Raw genomic sequence first — 19,136 nt, 5'->3', positions numbered from 1 at the left:
AAACTTACCCTGGAGCAGACATTGATAGCGACCATAATTTGGTGATAATGAAATGTAGATTGGGGTTTAAAAACCTGAAGAAAAGGTGTCAGGTGAATCGGTGGAATTTAGAGAAGCTTGAGGAAGAGGAGGTAAAGAAGATTTTTGAGGAGGACATCGCAAGAGGTCTGAGTAAAAAAGATAAGGTAGAAAATGTAGAAGAAGAATGGGAGAATGTTAAAAAGGAAATTCTTAAATCAGCAGAAGCAAACTTAGGCGGAATAAAGAGAACCGGTAGAAAACCTTGGGTTTCAGACGATATATTGCAGCTGATGGATGAACGTAGAAAATATAAGAATGCTAGTGATGAAGAAAGTAAAAGGAACTATCGGCAATTAAGAAATGCTATAAACAGGAAGTGCAAACTGGTGAAAGAAGAGTGGATTAAAGAAAAGTGTTCAGAAGTGGAAAGAGAAATGAACATTGGTAAAATAGACGGAGCATACTGGAAAGTTAAGGAAAATTTTGGGGTACATAAATTAAAATGTAATAATGTGTTAAACAAAGATGGTACACCAATACGAAAGGTAAAGTCGATAGATGGGTGGAATATATTGAAGAGTTATACGGAGGAAATGAATTAGAAAATGGTGTTATAGAGGAAGAAGAGGAAGTTGAGGAGGATAAAATGGGAGAAACAATACTGAGATCTGAATTTAAGAGAGCATTAAAAGATTTAAATGGCAGAAAGGCTCCTGGAATAGACGGAATACCTGTAGAATTACTGCGCAGTGCAGGTGAGGAAGAGATTGATAGATTATACAAACTGGTGTGTAATATTTATGAAAATGGGGAATTTCCATCAGACTTCAAAAAAAGTGTTATAGTTATGATACCCAAGAAAGCAGGGGCAGATAAATGTGAAGAATACAGAATAATTAGTTTAACTAGTCACGCATCAAAAATCTTAACTAGAATTTTATACAGAAGAATTGAGAGGAGAGTGGAAGAAGTGTTAGGAGAAGACCAATTTGGTTTCAGGAAAAGTATAGGGACAAGGGAAGCAATTTTAGGCCTCAGATTAATAGTAGAAGGAAGATTAAAGAAAAACAAACCCACATACTTGGCGTTTATAGACCTAGAAAAGGCTTTCGATAACGTAGACTGGAATAAAATGTTCAGCATTTAAAAAAAATTATTTCATGTATAATCATGAAACTGATTAAGTAATGAAAATATATTTTTTCTACGGCTGTACTACGTATAAACGTCGTAAATGTACACGTTACTTGTAAACGTTTGAATTACGCGGTCGAATTCTGTATCACAATGAGGTTTATTAGATTTTCATTATGATACACTTGTTCAACCAGTCAAAAGCCTACTCCTCTCAACCACTAACCGATCAGAAGCGGGTAATGTTTAATGTATCAGGTGTTTTTTACTTTCTTGTACAAGGAAGTACATCGTGAAAAATTTCATTTTTAGATTTCAACGAAAATATCCATTTTGATCACCCCTGAATCCATTTTAACTTGTTTCGGCGTGACCTCTGTACGTACATATGTATGTATCTCTCATAACTAAAAACGATTAGCCGTAGAATGTTGAAATTTTAAGATTTAGTAATGTTGTAACATCTACAACTAGATGTGCACCTTCCCTTTTGATTGCAATCGCTGGACGGACTAAAAGTGTCGAAAAAAGCACAAAATCAAAAGAAAATTCAATTTTGAACTTTTTCTTAACTGCAGTAATAAGTCCTCATTTTCAACGATATATCATAAGCGGTATTTATTTTCATCGGTTCCTGAGTCATAGCCCGATATACTTTTAATTAATGAAATATTTGGATCTTACAAGAGGAAGGCACATCGGTTCGAATGCGATTTCATTTCGATATTTCTTTAAACTTTTTTTTTTTTTAAATACATTGATTTATTAATAATTATTAACCTCCGATTGTAAATAGAAATTTACGATATATAGTAATTCAATTATAACGATAAAAAAAAAGAAGAAAAATATCAGAAGTTATTAATGAGATAAAATTTTATGTACTTTTAAAAGTGTGTATATGTAATTTAATAGGGGTACAAGGAAGTCGTGATATCCACACCAGATTTTTTACTTTGATTTTGATCCGTTTAGTAGTCGGTAAGCTAATTTGAAAGTTAATCGAGAGTTAATTTGAAAGTACATCGATAGCGACTAAGTTTCTATATTATACTGCTTATCCTTTGCCTAATTATGACGGATTCTGAGGAAGAAATGTCTGTAACACCGATCGATATTAAAGAAAAGGCAGAAATTTTAACTAATAACTTATTACCACAGAAATGTATTGTTTAATGTATTTTTTGAAAAATAAAAAAAAATGTTCTGTAACAATGTATTTTACATTGTATAATCGATTTAAATCAATAACCCCAATAGTTTTTCAGCCGTAGAAAAAATACTGTATGCAACTCTGTATAATAGCCATTAATGTACTGTTGCTAAATTTACGACGCTCTCCAAGGGTCGTGTCGTAACTTACTTCACACCAGGACATTAATGGCTATCATTATAGGCCGGTTGCATAATGTACCATTATTTAATATCGTTAATAAATAGCATCCTAACATCAGAAACTGAGCTATCGAAAAAATCAGTAAGTTAAAACAGTTCATTTTTAAAACCTTAATTCATCGTTGAATATTAATTTTTTTAAGTAAGTACGTTCTTGAGCGTTCAACTCAAAATATTTACTAGTTTTTCGAACGTTATTATAATTTTGATCATAAGAGAAATTATGATTATTTTTTTTTAATACGATATAATTTTTCTATTTTTTTTTCTCCAGTTACGAGAATAATGGGTTGCTGTTGGTCACGTTGTGGTTGTATTAGGTACGTAGGTAATAATAAATTTACTACGTTAATAAAAATAATGTAGCCCACTTCCATTAGAGAATAAATATAGAATTACTCGTAACAGTCTAACAGTAACCTACCTATCCAAACATCATTATTGCGATCTTTATTTAGCCTTTACCTTTACTAAGATTACCTGGTTATGATAGCATTGTTTGTTGGCTATTTTAAACAACGCTGATTAACAATCTCCACTCATTACAACAATAACGTTTTATTGTTCATTATTATGCTATTACTTCTTATTGCAGTTTCATAATATTTTTCTTTCTATTATTTTAGGCGTTATGATATTTGGTAATACATATATCATTTATTGAAATTTTTTTCACTTATTTTACCCGAAATAATTATTTAAAAAATGTTTTATCTATTTTAAGTTACCACTATTACAAAATTAAAACTATAATTTAACTGAAATATTTCATTATTTTTTCGTTCTTTAAATATGAAGTTTTTCAAATAACATCCAATTTGTTCAGCTAAAGCTGAATTAACGAAAAGATGCTCCTAAATTATTCAAAATAAAATTATTTACATTTTATATCTAAATAGGTTATTTCAAAAGCCATTGGGTTTTCTCCTTGAAATCGGTATTATTAGAATTGATTATAACGTTCATGTTTTTACGCGTTTGGAATGGAATGGAATGCAAAGTTGGCAGGAGTTTATATATTCTCCCTACGGATCGCAGAACCTGGACAGAGTCCCTTGCTGCTGGATGATTCTATCGGGCGTGTTTTTAAGGTTTATTTTTAAATGACGGGTCTAATTTTACAAGTTTTGTCTTAGTATTTTGTGTTTTAGGGACGGATTGCATTCCAATCCGTTTTTAAACCGGCGTTATCGAACCCATTTTATGGGCCGACCGCGGAAGGCTAGGCTTATAAAGCCTGTCCTCCCGACGTAATTCCCCTTCAGACCGTCCACTGAAGTCCTTTCGATGCTAACGCTTCATAGGCTAGCAGGAATACGCCACAACGGGGCACTAACTATATGGAGGGAGCAATGCACCCCCTTTTCCGGAGGAGTCGCAATTGCTGATTTGTGTTAATTAATTTTTTTTTTGTAAGTTTTAAAGGAAGGATTGTGCAGAAGCTCTTCATCCACTTCTGTTTTGGCTGCCTTTCAGGACGCATGGGCTCTGTTCCGGACTCCAATCCGTGATGTTGGGACGTTACGCGTTTAATAGACATAACTACGCGTATTATAAACTTAACTATAAGCCTGTAGTTTAATGATCTTTTAAATCTACAATATTAGATACCATTAGAAAAGAAAATTCTCATTTTTTTGAGGTTATTTCACGTATTTCATTCGATATTAAAAATATTTGGATTACGAGCGGTTTGATTCTTTTACATGTTTAATAAAGTATATTTTTTGTGATGTATACGAGTTTTTTTTACGATTAACGATGTTTTATTTAAACAGATTAATATCCACGTTTGAAAGAAGTATAAAGTGTTAATATAACCATCACTAGCATACTATTTCAAGTTTCTATGTTTAGTACTGCTTGCATGTCTTAGCTTCATTCTTTTATCTCCTATTGACGCGTTTCGAAACCATTCCGCTGTCAAAACTTATTGTATTCTTAGTACAATAAGAAAGGTAAGCGATATTAACATAGAAACTATAGTGATCTTATTAGAAAAGATATTAGTAACTATTATCTTACCGACCGCAATTTTATTTCAAGTTTGTTGAAGTAATAACCTATTTAGAATTGTCTCCAGTAAAATTTTGATTGAAAACTATTTTATTCAGCCGGGAATAACTACACAGCATACAATTCTAACGACGTGCGTGATTCATTTACAAACTATACCCGTTTTCTGGTGTGTCTGTCTGTTTAATTTCTTTGATAAAAAACAAGTTTTTTTAAAAAATAATATACTTAAAGTGACTAATTCGAAGCTGTTTGTCAGTAATGTTCTGTTCTTCTCCTGGTAAAAAGACGCGGTTTTTTCTAGTATGATTCCCGCACATTTTTTTTTCACGAATTTTTCTAAAAATTATAATGTAACATCCTTTAAATCATCATATTAAATTATGAAGTAACGTCGTAGAAAAATTTTGTAAAACCTGTGTTGGCCCGTAGGCTTATAGGTAAAACGGCGATCTGTTGTTGTTTATTTGTACGCAAAGTTAATACCTCGTTGTTTTGTGCGGAAAATTTAATGTGCCTGTATAATAATTTTGTTATCTGTATTGTTTTGGTTAGTTTTATTATTTAGTTAAGTATGTAGAATATATTAAATAAGTAGCGTAATTTATAAAAGTACTCTATAGGTTACTTTTATTCGCGTAGCAAGATTTTTTGAATGATCTAATTACAAAATGGTTTGTGAAGTTTTGCAATTCGTTGATGTTCTACTATTATATTTTCTTTGTGAAGTTAAAATGATGTTTCGTTAATTTCAATGTAATAGTGCGCTGTAAAACCGCTGTTACGGGTGACACGACGTTGTTCTGCTTTACTGTAGTCTCTTGTGTTCGAATGGGCTTAGGTTCCAACTCGGCAAACATATGGAAAAAACAACAATAATTCAAAGATTATATATTAAAAAATGTACGGCCGGACGACAGGAAATACCCACGTGCGCTTTCTTCCGATTGATTTTGAACGAGAATGGTATCTGCTGTCTAGAAGGGGCCTTAACAGGTTGACTGCCACACTGAAAAATACGACATTTTCAAGGCTGCTATACTTATTTTGCTAAAAGTATCAACCGGTGTTGCCATTTATTTTTTAATTTCAATGAAGGTGTTGTTACCTTATTAGTAATTTTTTATTCCAGTTTCTCTTTGCAACTTTACTTTGTGAAATATTCAAAAATAAAGATAAGACATCAATTTGTGTCTCATAGCAAACGCGGATAACGAGACACTAATTCATGTCTCAGAATGTTTAACATATTTTAATTGAATATCTTTTACGTACTAACAACTGAGGGTATTTATTTTTAATTCTACAACTCCAGAATTGTTTAAATACTATTTTTATTAACTGCTATACTTTTTTTAACATAAATTACTAAAACTCACTCTCTTTTGTAATAATATCACATCTTACTGATAATTATGCTTTGAATTGAGATTGTTAAAGTAAATTTTGAATTTAATATTTTTAAGAGTACTTAATATTAAAATATAACTAAACTTTGCCAGCAAACAAATAAATTAATTCACATTTTATTACAACACTTTTCAATTAAATTTATTTTGCTTTTATTTGGTGATTTAAAAAAAAACAGTCTAATTTCAAATTTAAAAAAAAACGTCTGTGCTACATACAAAACAATAATATTCAGAATTTTATCTTTAAAATAATATGTAATTTGATACAAAAAAATTAAAAATAAACAATAATATTGCATCTTAAGTGTGGCAATAAATTGAGACATCATTTGATGTCTCATGACAGTCAACCTGTTAAACTAAACTGTAACTTTAACTTTAACTAACTCTGGGTTTGGTTCTTTGTCACGCTTTAAGATTCTTCTTTGTACTCGTATATATCGTCATTTTTTCACTATCCTTTCTTGTTCTGCTTTCTAGATCCTTTTTTTCTCATTTTGAGTTCTATAAATCTAGGGTCGGACGTACTATGTTCAGCCGGACCTTCTAATTTATTTATGTACGGATTCTACAGATTTTAATGAATCGATGTCTTTATTCAGCTACGTCTCTTGTTCAAGTGTGGATTTGTTACATATTTGGGTAAGTTAGAACCCAAATATGTGTTTTAATTAGAAAAAATACAGAACAGTGGCTTAAATAAGTATTGAGGAGCCGTTAGTGTTAAAAAATAAATCGACCCGCTTCGTTTAAAGCCGATAACCTTCCGTATTGGATGAAAAGCGTTACAGCTGGGTCATCCCGACTCGGTATAGTACGGTAAAAGTCTAGTACTACAAATTACTAAATTAGTATTAAGACTAACTAATATTAAACTATACTATATTAGTTATTAACTAGTATTAAAGATTTCATCCCTCAAACTAGAGAATTTTATTGCTTACACCTAATTTGAATGAATTTTATTAAAGAGTTTTAGTTTAATAAGCGTTCATTGATCTAAACAGACAAATAAATACGGATAAATACTATTCGCAGCAAAGGGTTTGATAAATTTTGTATATAATAAAAATATACTGAACATTGCGTGTGTGAACGATATCTCCGGTTGTGTGTTCTGAAATGACAGGACTAAAAACCAGCATTTACTGCTTGTTGCAGAAGACCGGTCGTTAAAACAACTTACAGTGACCTTGGACCAAAGAAGTAACGGGCTACTTTTAGCCAAGTATAATGTAACAGTCCTGTCTTGTCCTGTCTGTACAAGTTAAAAAAATTTCTATTAAATCTAATATTATATCGACAAAGAATTTAATATTTTTCACCGTATCAAATAAAATTTACTATAAATCAAAAAAGATCGTCATCTTGCTTCAAATTATTTTCGTTAAATTCGTCCCATCATTATACCGTTATGCCTGATAAAAAAAAATAGTCTAACCAAATGTAGTCGCTGTATAAAGCAACCGTTAAAAGTCGCTGTTTAAAATTTCAACGAAGATATTTAACGTATAAATTTTACGGTCTTTAATTTATTTTGCAGAAGTTTTTCACCGATTCGCAAACCGTATATGTAAACGAAAAAATCTGATGTGGACAACTCATGACTTCTTTGTACGCCTATTAAATTACATATACGCATTTTTTTCTGCACTTCATTTAAACTTACATCGATAAAGATTTATGTAACCGGTATACAGGAGTTCACTAAATGGAATAGTTTAATTATTATTAACTTTGATTTATTCGACACACCAGAACTCTGAAACTTTTGTTAATCAGGAACTCACGAAGATACGAATAATACTGATCTATAATAGTATATTACGTAACAAGAGTTGTAAGAAGCATAATACGCACAAGTGAAAAAAAAGTTACGTATTTTCATGAGTGCGTAAATGTGTTACAAGTTGAATTTTCTACTATACTTTTTCTACGACCAGAATCACTTCTTCGTAACAAAAAGATGTAATTTGAAAGATGTTTACGTTTTTATTAAATAAAAATATAAATTTGAAGGATAGAATAAGTATTTTCAAATTAATAATTTACAAATCATTCTTATAAGTGAAAATAACTTTTCTAGTAAATACAAATACTTAAAAAAAAAATATTATTTGAATTCAAATGTCAACGGTAGTTAACAGAATAATTTTCAACAATCACTTTAAAATGAATTCAATTCAAAAATTTACAGCTAGTACCAACATAACATTGTATTTTATTGTTCTGTCAAATAATTAAATAAAATGATTTTTTTAAAAATAAGTATACAATTTTTAGACGATTTTGCTAAAAAAATCCAAAAATAAGATTTTAATTTATAATTTTCAATTAATATTAAATAATCAGTTATAATATACATGATTATTACTAACATAACATTCAATTATTCTAAATATCAATTACTCAGCCGATTGCAATCAAAAAGGGAGGTACACACACAACTAGTCATAAATACAAAATTTCAATATTCTACGGCTAATCGTTTTTGAGAATGTGTAAAAGGTAAAACAAGATAGGCTTTGGAAATAAAATTATTCTAATATACGAAGATATCGTACTTAATGTTTAAAAAAAAAAAATTTTTCATAAGCAAATTATTTCTAATTCTAAAAGATAATAACTATAGCGACCTTTTTTTTATGAAAAAGGTTAAATCAGTATAAGATATGTAAGATCTATATTACTGTAGCTAACAAGGGGAAGGCACGGGCTTCGGGTCAGAGATTTGAAGCGTATTGCGTATGTGTATGGTACACTGTTTACGTGTCTTCATCACAAAATATTAACACGCAATATTCAATTATACTCAAGAAAACTGGCCCTAAAAATTACGTTAGCATTTTAACTTAGTTTATATATTACTTTTGTTTTATGTACTAAGTAGATATGTGGCGTAAGTGAGAACGTGTCGGATCCCTAATCATGCATACATCGGTTCGAATCCGATTTCATACACGTTTATTTTTTTAAATTTAAATATTTTATTAATAATTATTAACCTCTGTAAAAACTTTTGAATTAAATGAATGTTACATAAAATTTTATTTCACTAATTTCTGAAGTTTTTTAATATACTAAATCAATATATTTAAATTAAAATAAAAACGTTAAAAAAAAAATACGTATTTGAAGTCGGATTCGAAGCGATGTGCCTTCCCCTTGTAAGATCAAAGTATTTCATTAATTAAACTTTTATTTAGTTATAACTCTGGAACCAACGAAAATAAGAACAGCTTATGATATATTGTCGAAAAGATCTCGATGAGGGTTTATTACTGCAGTTAAAAAAAGTACAAAATTTGGATTTTTTGGTCATTTTTGACGCAGTTCATTGCAATCAAATGGGGAGGTGCAAGTCGATGTTACAGCAGTTCTAAATACAAAATTTCAACACTCTACGGCTAATCGTTTTTTAGTACATACGAACGTACAGACGTCACGCCGAAACTAGTCAAAATGGATTCAGGGATGGTCAAAATGGATATTTCCGTTGAAATCTGAAAACCGACATTTTTCGCGATCACAATATTTTCTTTACTTCGTACAAGGAACTAAAGAACTGTTTCCTAAGAAAACTCTTTCGTTATTTTGACAAATATGCAGAACGATTCACAAAGAATGTAACAATCTTCCAGGTCTTATTTTACTGCCGGCCTCCGTGGCGCGAGTGGTAGCGTCTCGGCCTTTCACCCAGACGTCCTGGGTTTGAACCCCGGTCAGGCATGGCATTTTTCACACACGCTACAAAACACTCATTTCACCCTCTGCGGAAAGAATTGCTTGACAGCGGACAAGGAGGTTAAAAAAAAAGCAAAAAATAGAGGCCCTTGTTTTAATGGTGAAAATAAAGAAGAAAGTTCGTATAAATATAAATTAGGAAATTCTTCGTTAGGGAATGTTGACGAAAGTTTCGCTTTGATTTCTGTCCCTTTGGAAAAATTAGCCAGACTATAATTTAAATTAAAATTTTTCAAAACTGCTAGAGAAGAGTGTTGAGTTGTCCCGTCGTGCTACAAAATCATCTATCTGCCTTCTTGTTATCTGAGGAACATCTTTCAGTAGACTGGCAAATTATTCTGCAAAATATTTAAATATGAAGCGTACGAAACATTATAATTAAAAGTAAATGATAAATTTTGTTACTTATAATATCGCATTAAACGTTTACGTAGAACCTGTTTTGGTATCCGGTTTTGACGTGTAAATTTTCGTGACTCCATACGTGACTAGTTTTTTAATTAAAAATTTCACTACAAGTAAATGTGACTTCATCGGTTCATTTTTTTATTAAGCCCCTAAAATGCGCTGAATAATTTACGTTCACTGTATGTAATGAGTAAAGAAACGTTGATTAAAATAGCGCTAAAAAGTGTGAAAAGGAAAAACCAGAAAAGAATAAAAATTATAAACAATCTAAAGGAAATAAAAGTCATTAGAAATTCAAAGATTTACCTAGAAGGCGGTATAAGGGGCTTGCTTTAGGGAATATAACTTATAACATAAACGTTGGGTTAGGTTACTTCTGACCAAACGTAACCCACCACGATGGTCTAGTGGTGTACTCGTTATCGCATATCCTTTTAAAATCGAGAGTTCCAACGTTCAAATCCTAGTAAAAGTGGTTACGTTTATACGGATTTGAATACTAGATCGTGGATATTGGTGTTCTTTAGTGGTCGGGTTTCAATTAACCATACATCTCTCGACCTGAAACTGTACAACAGTGTACTTCATTTACACGCATACATATCATTCTCATTCATTCTCTGAAATAATATCTTACGGTAGTTCCGGAGGCTAAACAGGAAAAGAGTGTGTGACCATAGTTATCAGAAAAAGGATTAATGGAAGGGTGGTGAGGTGCCAGTGCGTTGTTGCATGATGATATTACAAATAATTTAAAAGTATTTTATTTGTGAACGGCCCATTTCATCTGAATAATTCCTTTAAAAGGATACATTATACAAAACGTAAAGACAGTTTGTAGATGAAGAGAGTCAACCTTGAATATACTTTGTAATAAATGATGCTTTTCCCCGTTATTAAACAAGTTTACTTTTCTTTTTTTTACTATTGTTAATTTATCACTTTCTTTAACAACAATTTTAAAAAATCTGTTTTTTTTAAACGAATAATACTACTATATATCCAGTATTAGCTTTCACTGTGAAAGTTTATGATTAAATTTATAATTTGATGAAACTATTTTCGTATGTAATTATTTATTTTATTTTAAGTTATTATGAACATTTAACATGCCATAATTTTATACGTTCTTAAATATTAATTTTAATAAATATCATTCGTGATTTAAAATCATTAGGCTGGAAAATACTTTATTCTAAAATAGTATAAAGCGAATAGTTTTAAATAAAGAAATTTTATCAAGTATTCTGCCCTCTAATAATACCTCTTTTTTATTTTTTTGTATTTAGCTTCCGGAATCACCATAAGGTGTTACTTCAAAAGATGAATGAGGATGATATGTATGAATGTAAATGAAGTGTAGTCTTGTACAGTTTCAGGTCGACCGTTCCTAAGATTGTGGTTGATTGAAACCCGACCACCAAAGAACACCGGTATCCACGATCTAGTATTCAAATCCGTATAAAAGTAATTGCCTTTACTAGGATTTGTACCTTACAACTCTCGACTCAAAAATCAGCTGATTTGCGATGACGAGTTCACCACTAGACCAACCCGGTGGATTTGGCCATCTAATACCTAAATTAACTGATACGGTCATAAACCTAAGGACATATCTGTCCCTACACTTATATACTACCATCTAAATATTCTAACGTCTCTAGATTTGTCTACTATATATTAACGCGCATAATCGATTATAGCTTATTCAAAAACACGTTTGAAATAAATTTTTAACTCGTACCCTATTAAATTATTAGCATAACCGGTTAAGTTAAGTTATCAAATAAGGACAAGGAAAGTAATAATTCAGTTTTTAATTAAACGGTATCGTATAGATAATTAACTACGCTAATTGTTTATTAGAATAAAAACACTAAGAGAACCCTGAAAAACGTTTCACAAGAAGTAAATGGTTGTTAAAAATACAAATCGGCTAGCTTATAGCTTATTACGATTTTATTTCTATAAACATAAACGAGAATGTAACGAATAGATTTGTATAAGTCATTCGTATGAGTTTTTTAAATTTTATATTTTTGGATGGATTTTAGAAAAAATAAATAAATAACCCAAATTAGTATTGAAATAATAAAATTTGGAACCGTTTCCCCATGAAATTATTATAATTTTTTAATTTAATATATATTCACTAAGGAGGGATATGTTACAAACATCTTCGTAAAAGTTGAATGATATAGCCAAAATTAAAGCAAGTATATTTTTAACGGGTTTTTTCGTTATTTTAAGCTATTCGTAACCTGGTTATAGATAAGAACTGATAACCGAAGTAACTCCAGGAATAAATCGGATTAATTTTAATCGGCTGCATATATATTTGTACGATGGGGGTACGGCGTATGTCATTGACTTACGCTATCTATATCTATGTGTACAGCCATGAAGAAAACTAAAGACGTCTAAAGCGTAGACCAATACGGAGTAAAAGCAATGATGGTAACTTTGGAACACGCATATCTATTGTTACACGTTATACAGATATTTCCTATCTAATCGATCTGCACATTAAGTTCTTTACTGTTAATTTTAAAGCAAATTCTCCGAGAAACGTTTACTTAAATATGAATTATTGAAAATTTTTTAAAAATTATTTTACGTAATCTTTTTTCTTTTTTTTGAAAATAACAGTTACAAGTTTATCAAAACTAACGAAGGATTTGTAAAATAAATTTTTACTGTTTAAAAAATGTAAACAATAATTATGTAAATACATCATCTGAGATAGTAAATAAAAGAAAAGAAAAGAATTGTACTGGTAAGAAACAGTAATACTATTAGATCTATCCAACCGTTGTGTCAGTGTTTTATCGAACTGATATCTACTAGAGCTCGGCAATTACCGTTAAAATTAAAAAAAAAGAAATGACTATTGCTCGATTACGTACAAATGAGGAATGGTATCGAGTTTAACTGTATTATATGTCTGTTTTTCCCCTTTTGTAGCGTTACAGATACAACCAATTACAACCAACTTTTGGGTAGTAACAGATTTTCGGTCTGGAAGTAACATAGCTATAGTAAATTGCCTTATCTGTAAGGAGAGCTCTGCAGCGAGGAACAAAATTTAAAAATGACTTTATTTTCACATTTTTATGACTGTATTCTATAAAAACGTTAAAAGAAACACTTTTTGCTTCTTGTAAATTTTTTGGATTAATTCATCATTCTCGAGTTAAAAGCGAAAAATTTGCTCGGCAAAAGGAAGCAGGTACATCGCAGCATTCAAATTTCTATTATAGCGTTACGTTTCTAAAAATAAAAAGAAAACAAAACCACCGGTATCGTATTTAGATGATTAGCAGTACATCTAACGGTAAAGTTATGGAAACAACATAGTTGTAGAATCTATGCGGTGTGGAATCTGATTGTTGTGGAAGTTATGGAATCTACCTAGAATAATTACGCCTAAAAGATAGTTAAAAAGGTTTTCTTATTTCTTACAGGCGCTTTTTCAGGATACAATAAGTTAGTCAGCGATGTGAAATTTAATATTACTTCTACATTTTATGTTGTAGTCGGGTGCTTGAGTAGGCTGTACGAGGTGGTGACTTCAATGGCTTCTACTTTGTTAAAACTAACAGGCACTCGATTACAATATAAAATAAATGTTTAAGTAACGTAAAATTTAACATCGCAAACTAACCTACTGGATCGCGCTTCCGCGGATCGGTTAATTTGATAATCGAGGGTTCTAAGTTACGGTAGATGGTCGTGGTTAGAAGAGGCCGTACGAAGGCGATAGTAAGTTGTGTAAATACGCTGATGGAAATGTTTTCCGGGGCATTTGCATCGGTGACATCCAAAATCGACGACTGTGTTGTATTATCAAGTTTAGCGGGTCTAAAAGACGACTTCCGGTAAAACCTATTATGGCTAGGAACGGAGGGGATGGCACGGCGACCGGGATTGTCACAAGGCAGGTGACTTGCCCCCTACGGAGGGGGTCAGGGTGTATCTTGAAACTACGTCTGTAAGAAAAGAAAGAAAAACTTGTTTAACTGTTTTTTGTTAGTTTTTCACGTAGATATATGCAACTAGTAGTCGAGTTTTTGTTTTTTAATAACTATTTTATTAAAAACTAGCGTACCCCGTCGCTACTTTGCCCGCAATATAGATGTAGCTTCACTCGCAATGCTTCTTTAACGGCAAACTTATTTTTTTATAAATAAAAAATATTCATTCAACAATATTATATTTAGATTTTCATTAAATCCTGATAAAACGGTAAATAAAAATTTGTATGAAAAATACTGAAGGAATATACGATAAACAATGAATTGTCGCCTAAAACTTAAATAGACCGATCCATTTTACGATTAAATTAAAATAGTTCAATATAAAAGTCCAATAAAGGAAACAAAAAATTTATTACATTCCCAAATATAGCATCCCCATCGCGGCTTCGCCCGTGCTCTATGGTTATTTGCGCTTCCCGTCACGATCAGAGGGTCATAGCTCGCTTCGCTCTCCCTTCCCGTTTTCTCTCGTTTCCCTTTCCTTCTCCCGTTTCTTTCCTATTCTCCCATTTCCCTTTCCCCCTTTTTCTTCCCTTTCAATTTCCTTTTCCCCTTTGTTCTTTTTTCATTTTCCCCTTCCTCCCTTTTTACCCTCTTCCCTTTTACCTTTTTCGATTTTTCCCTATTTCTCTTTTCCAATTTTTCCCTTTTTCCCTTCTTTCCCGCGCGTAAATCGGTCCGGTAGTTTTTTAGTCTATAGCGGATACGCATATCGGAAACATTGAAATGGAATCGTTAAATATTTAGTATAGCGTATGTTGCTTTTACGTCCAACAGAAAACGCTGTGAACACGAAATTTATTTTTTTATCGATTTAAACCCCTTAAAATCAAAATTTCGCAAAATCCTTTTTTAATACACGCCTACTTAAAGATACGAAGGTATCCTGAAAATTTCAAGTCTCTATCTGTAATATTTTTGGTTGTACGTTGATTATGTGTCAGTGAATCGGTCAAAACATTCTCTTTTATATAGATTTTACTTTTATATTTTAGAAATATAGTTTATTCTATAAAAGTGATACAAGAAAAGGAGAAAACTTACCTATAATTTCAAAAAAAAATTTACTTACTTCAATATTATTTTTTCCATTTATGTTATTTAACTGTGAGAGATTTCGTTTGTTATTGCCTTTTTTTTTGCTATTTTTAATTAACCTGATTACCATAGCATATAATTATACTCGTTTGATTTTTTATGTCGTTATTAATGAAATAGTAATTAATAACATGTTACTACTGTAATATATGCAACATTACGCAATAAAAAAAAACTCTAAATAATGATTTTATTATCGTTAATAATGATAATAAAAATGAAATTAAACTAATAATAACAACGAACAAACGATGTTGAATTTAATAAAATAAATTCCTAAAACTAAATAAAAAATTATAATTCCTTCTAAAAATTGCGTTACAAGTAAAGAATACGAACCAGATTATTCTTTATAACATTTCCTTACTAATGGATTTATAGAAAGATCGTCGATTAATATGTAGCGTGTTCAGAAATGTTAATAAAACTGTCAACATAGTTGCTAATACACGATATAACGTTTAAAGAACTTGACAATATCGGCGATGCTGTCCAGCCCTCTCACAACTTAGTTTAAATTAAGCTCCACCTCCGTCGGCCGTTAGAGTTGACGTTAAGTATGTATATAAAACGAAAAAGAGATGCAATTTTTTTTTTTAGTATGCTCTTCATTTGACATTCCTTCAAATAAATTTAATGTTATTATTACATTTTTGACTGGAATACTTATTGTTGATTGTGACGTAACAATTGCATTTGTAATCTCTTAGAGCCGTATTATTATCATCATTGTTACCTATTATTATTATAACTGTGTGAACTTGTATTCGTATTTCTTTCTTAATACTGTACTCTGTAAGTATAAATAGATCCAATAATACATAATAATTATGTACAGTATACAATTTAGATAACACACACACGCACACACACACAAAACATATATACTAATAAAAAAAGAAATATCCTTGAAATGATTCCTGTAATTGACTTGCGTATTATTCTCACATCTTGAATTGCTCAACCAGTAAAAAATCACATGTGATAACAGTTACGATTAAATATAAAAGAAAAAAGCATTACTTTCAGTTCATTTATTAATTTATTATCTTTCAATAATGCTGTTGTTTTATTATATATAAAATCATATCGTAACATTATTTATAAATTATTATTAATATGTGGTCGGTAAATCCAGAAATAATAATTACCATATTACAGTATAATTTATAAAAAAAAATTAAAATGGAGTATTAAATTAAATTTGACCTTGATTTATCCTCTAAATTATAAATTACCGGTTACATAAATTAGTTAAATGTGAAATAAGCAACTTTTAGCTTACATACGAATATATTAAAAATGTAAATAAGGAAAAATAATGCTTTAAGGAAATTTAAATTATTTTCTCTCGCTATATTACACGTAAAAAACTATCTTTATTTGATTTTAGTTAATAAAGATTTGCCCGGTTTGATGCTGTTTTTTTTAATCGTTTCAATTCTGTACCGATTTTATAATTTAAAAAATTGTTAACGCTTTATATCCTCAGTTATTTCTTTTATACTCGTATATTATAATTTTTTTCTTTCTCGTGGTTGTCAGTGTATATATTCTAGCATCCCCGTCGCGGCTTCGTCCGCTGTATATGGTTACTTACGTTTCCCGTCGCGGTTAATTTTTTTTTTAATTAGTTTTTTTAGCGAAGTAACCGGAGGAAGGTGCAGCCAGTCGCGTCACTCGTACAGTTGTCTCCGAACGGCTTCGACGGCACGTAGCAGTTACTAACCTTACGGTAGCCCTGAAAAGGGGCTGTTGTCGTCGATTGGCTTCGACCGATCGTAATTCCTAACCTCGTGGTGGTCCTGAAAAGGAGGACCGTTTTTTGCGTTAGCTCTGAGAAGAGCTGTTGGGTCCGGAAGCCGGTCTTCGGAGAGGTCGGGGAGTTGCGGCTCGTCCATCGAAGTCAGATCGAACTTTCCCTCGGCGGCAGTTGGATCCCCGCTAGGGCGTGGCAGTGGTGGCCCTCAGATCCCCGCGTGTCGGGTCGGCGTCGGTCGTCCATCGCCGGCGCGGCCGAGGCGGTTCTCCCCGAGCGATCCCACGCCGGGCCGGCTACTGCTGCTGAGATCGCCGGCCAGGACGATTGAAGGCCGGCGAGCTGGAGCGGGAAGCTATTTTTCTTCCCAGACAATACTATAAGGGTTGTTCTGGGAGGTGTCGGCCAAATAAAAGGGACTGATCAGAACATCAAATTAAACAAAAAACCTTATGTAAATAAACGCCTTATCTTTTTTTTCTTATTTATTTATGATCTAACAACAGGTTTCAACACCTAAATTCTAATAGGGGTTTTTTTTCGCCGAAATTCATTAAGTGTCATTTCTCAAGTTTGCTTGACTTTAAATATTTCATAAGTTTTATTTCATCGCTTATGTTTTAATATTGCTCAAAGTAGAGAAATATTTTGGTCATAAATGTGAACTTTTAATAAAAGATAAGATTATGTAATAATCGATGAAAATATGCCAAATTGTAGTCGTGAAATGAATCCGACAATCGTACTATTTCAGAAATCAGAATTAAATTAAAGGTATTCGAGTATCTTTTTATTTTTTTAATTTTAACTTACTTAGTACTTATCAAAATCAATAAAAAAATTATGATTTAATCTATTGAAATTTACTTATTGCAAATTACACTGCTACGACACATTTTATGGAGTGAAGTATGATTAGTCATGTAAGGGAATTCGGATATAAGCTTACACCTAGTGATGTGAAATAGTATCGGTTCCCCACCGCAAATCTCAATTTATTTATACTTTTAAATTTACGTAATATGTATATTCTCCCTTTTTTAATGCGTTAACCAATTTGTTTCACTCTTTGATAACATAATAAGTGCTCCGGAAACTAAGACTATTATTTATTTTTTATTTAAATAAAAAATGGTCATATTTAAATAAAATAGTAGATTATTCGATTTCCGTGGAATTTTTATTTGTTTTGAAATGATAGTGTAAGAATGTAATAGCAGCCTTAGACAGATTTAATGACCTAAAACGAGATTAATTTTTAGTGAAATTGGTCGTAACCGGAAGCGGTCAGGACTGTATATAACTATCCCAGTGGCGAGCAAACCTCGATTTAAACTTTCGATTTCATAAAATTACGTACGCACACCGTTTTTTGTTTTTTTTTGAGTCCACTAAAATTGGTTCGTATTTTTGAAACTTAAAATAATTTATGTTTAAATTTTAACGAAACCTGCTCGAATTTATAATCTTCATCAATCTGTATTTTGTGATTGCATCGTAAGAATACAAAACAAAACTTGTCTTTTGTGAAAATAGGGATATTTTAAATCTGAAAAAAAGAACAAAATTTATTTTACTGTCCGTAGATTTTTTACTTAAATGCGTTTAAAAGAATCTTTAAACAAAAGCGTTTAACTAGAATTGTGTGCTGAAGAATTAAGAGGAGAGTGGAAGAAGTGTTAGGAGAAGACTAATTTGGTTTCAGGAAAAGTATAGAAACAAGGGAAGCAATTTTAGCACTCAAATTAATAGCGGAAGAAAGATTAAAGAAAATATTTCACTATATTAGTGAAAATAAAGAAGAAAGATCTTATAAACATAGATTTGTAAATGTTTCGTTGGCGGAAGATTTCGCTCTAATTTCTGCGTCTTCGATAAAATTAAGCGAGATTGTAATTCTCGAGACCCTAATTAAAGGGTAAATGCAATACAAAACACTTAATTATTGGTATAAGGTGTAAGTATTACCAACTTATGAAATAAATTTAGATAAAATTATTCTTTAATTAGCTTTAAAAATGTCTAATAAATAATTCCTTCTTCGATGTGTGTTTTATTTTATTTTAATTTTGATTATTTATTACTTTCTTGTGCGAAGTAAAGGAAGAATTG

General features: G+C 31.2%; 1 protein-coding gene across 1 annotated transcript in view; it reads right to left on the bottom strand.

Annotated features, from left to right (window-relative positions):
* Positions 1–19,136, bottom strand: part of fw (CUB and Sushi multiple domains furrowed) — a 365,438-nt gene that overhangs the window by 172,234 nt on the left and 174,068 nt on the right. The gene's annotated exons all lie outside the window — the stretch shown is intronic.

Source organism: Lycorma delicatula, chromosome 8, assembly GCF_047948215.1.
Source record: "Lycorma delicatula isolate Av1 chromosome 8, ASM4794821v1, whole genome shotgun sequence".
In the NCBI taxonomy this organism is placed as follows: Eukaryota; Metazoa; Arthropoda; class Insecta; order Hemiptera; family Fulgoridae; genus Lycorma; species Lycorma delicatula.
The sequence above is the reverse complement of the archived record's forward strand: the minus strand, read 5'-3'. Positions and strand labels throughout refer to the sequence as shown.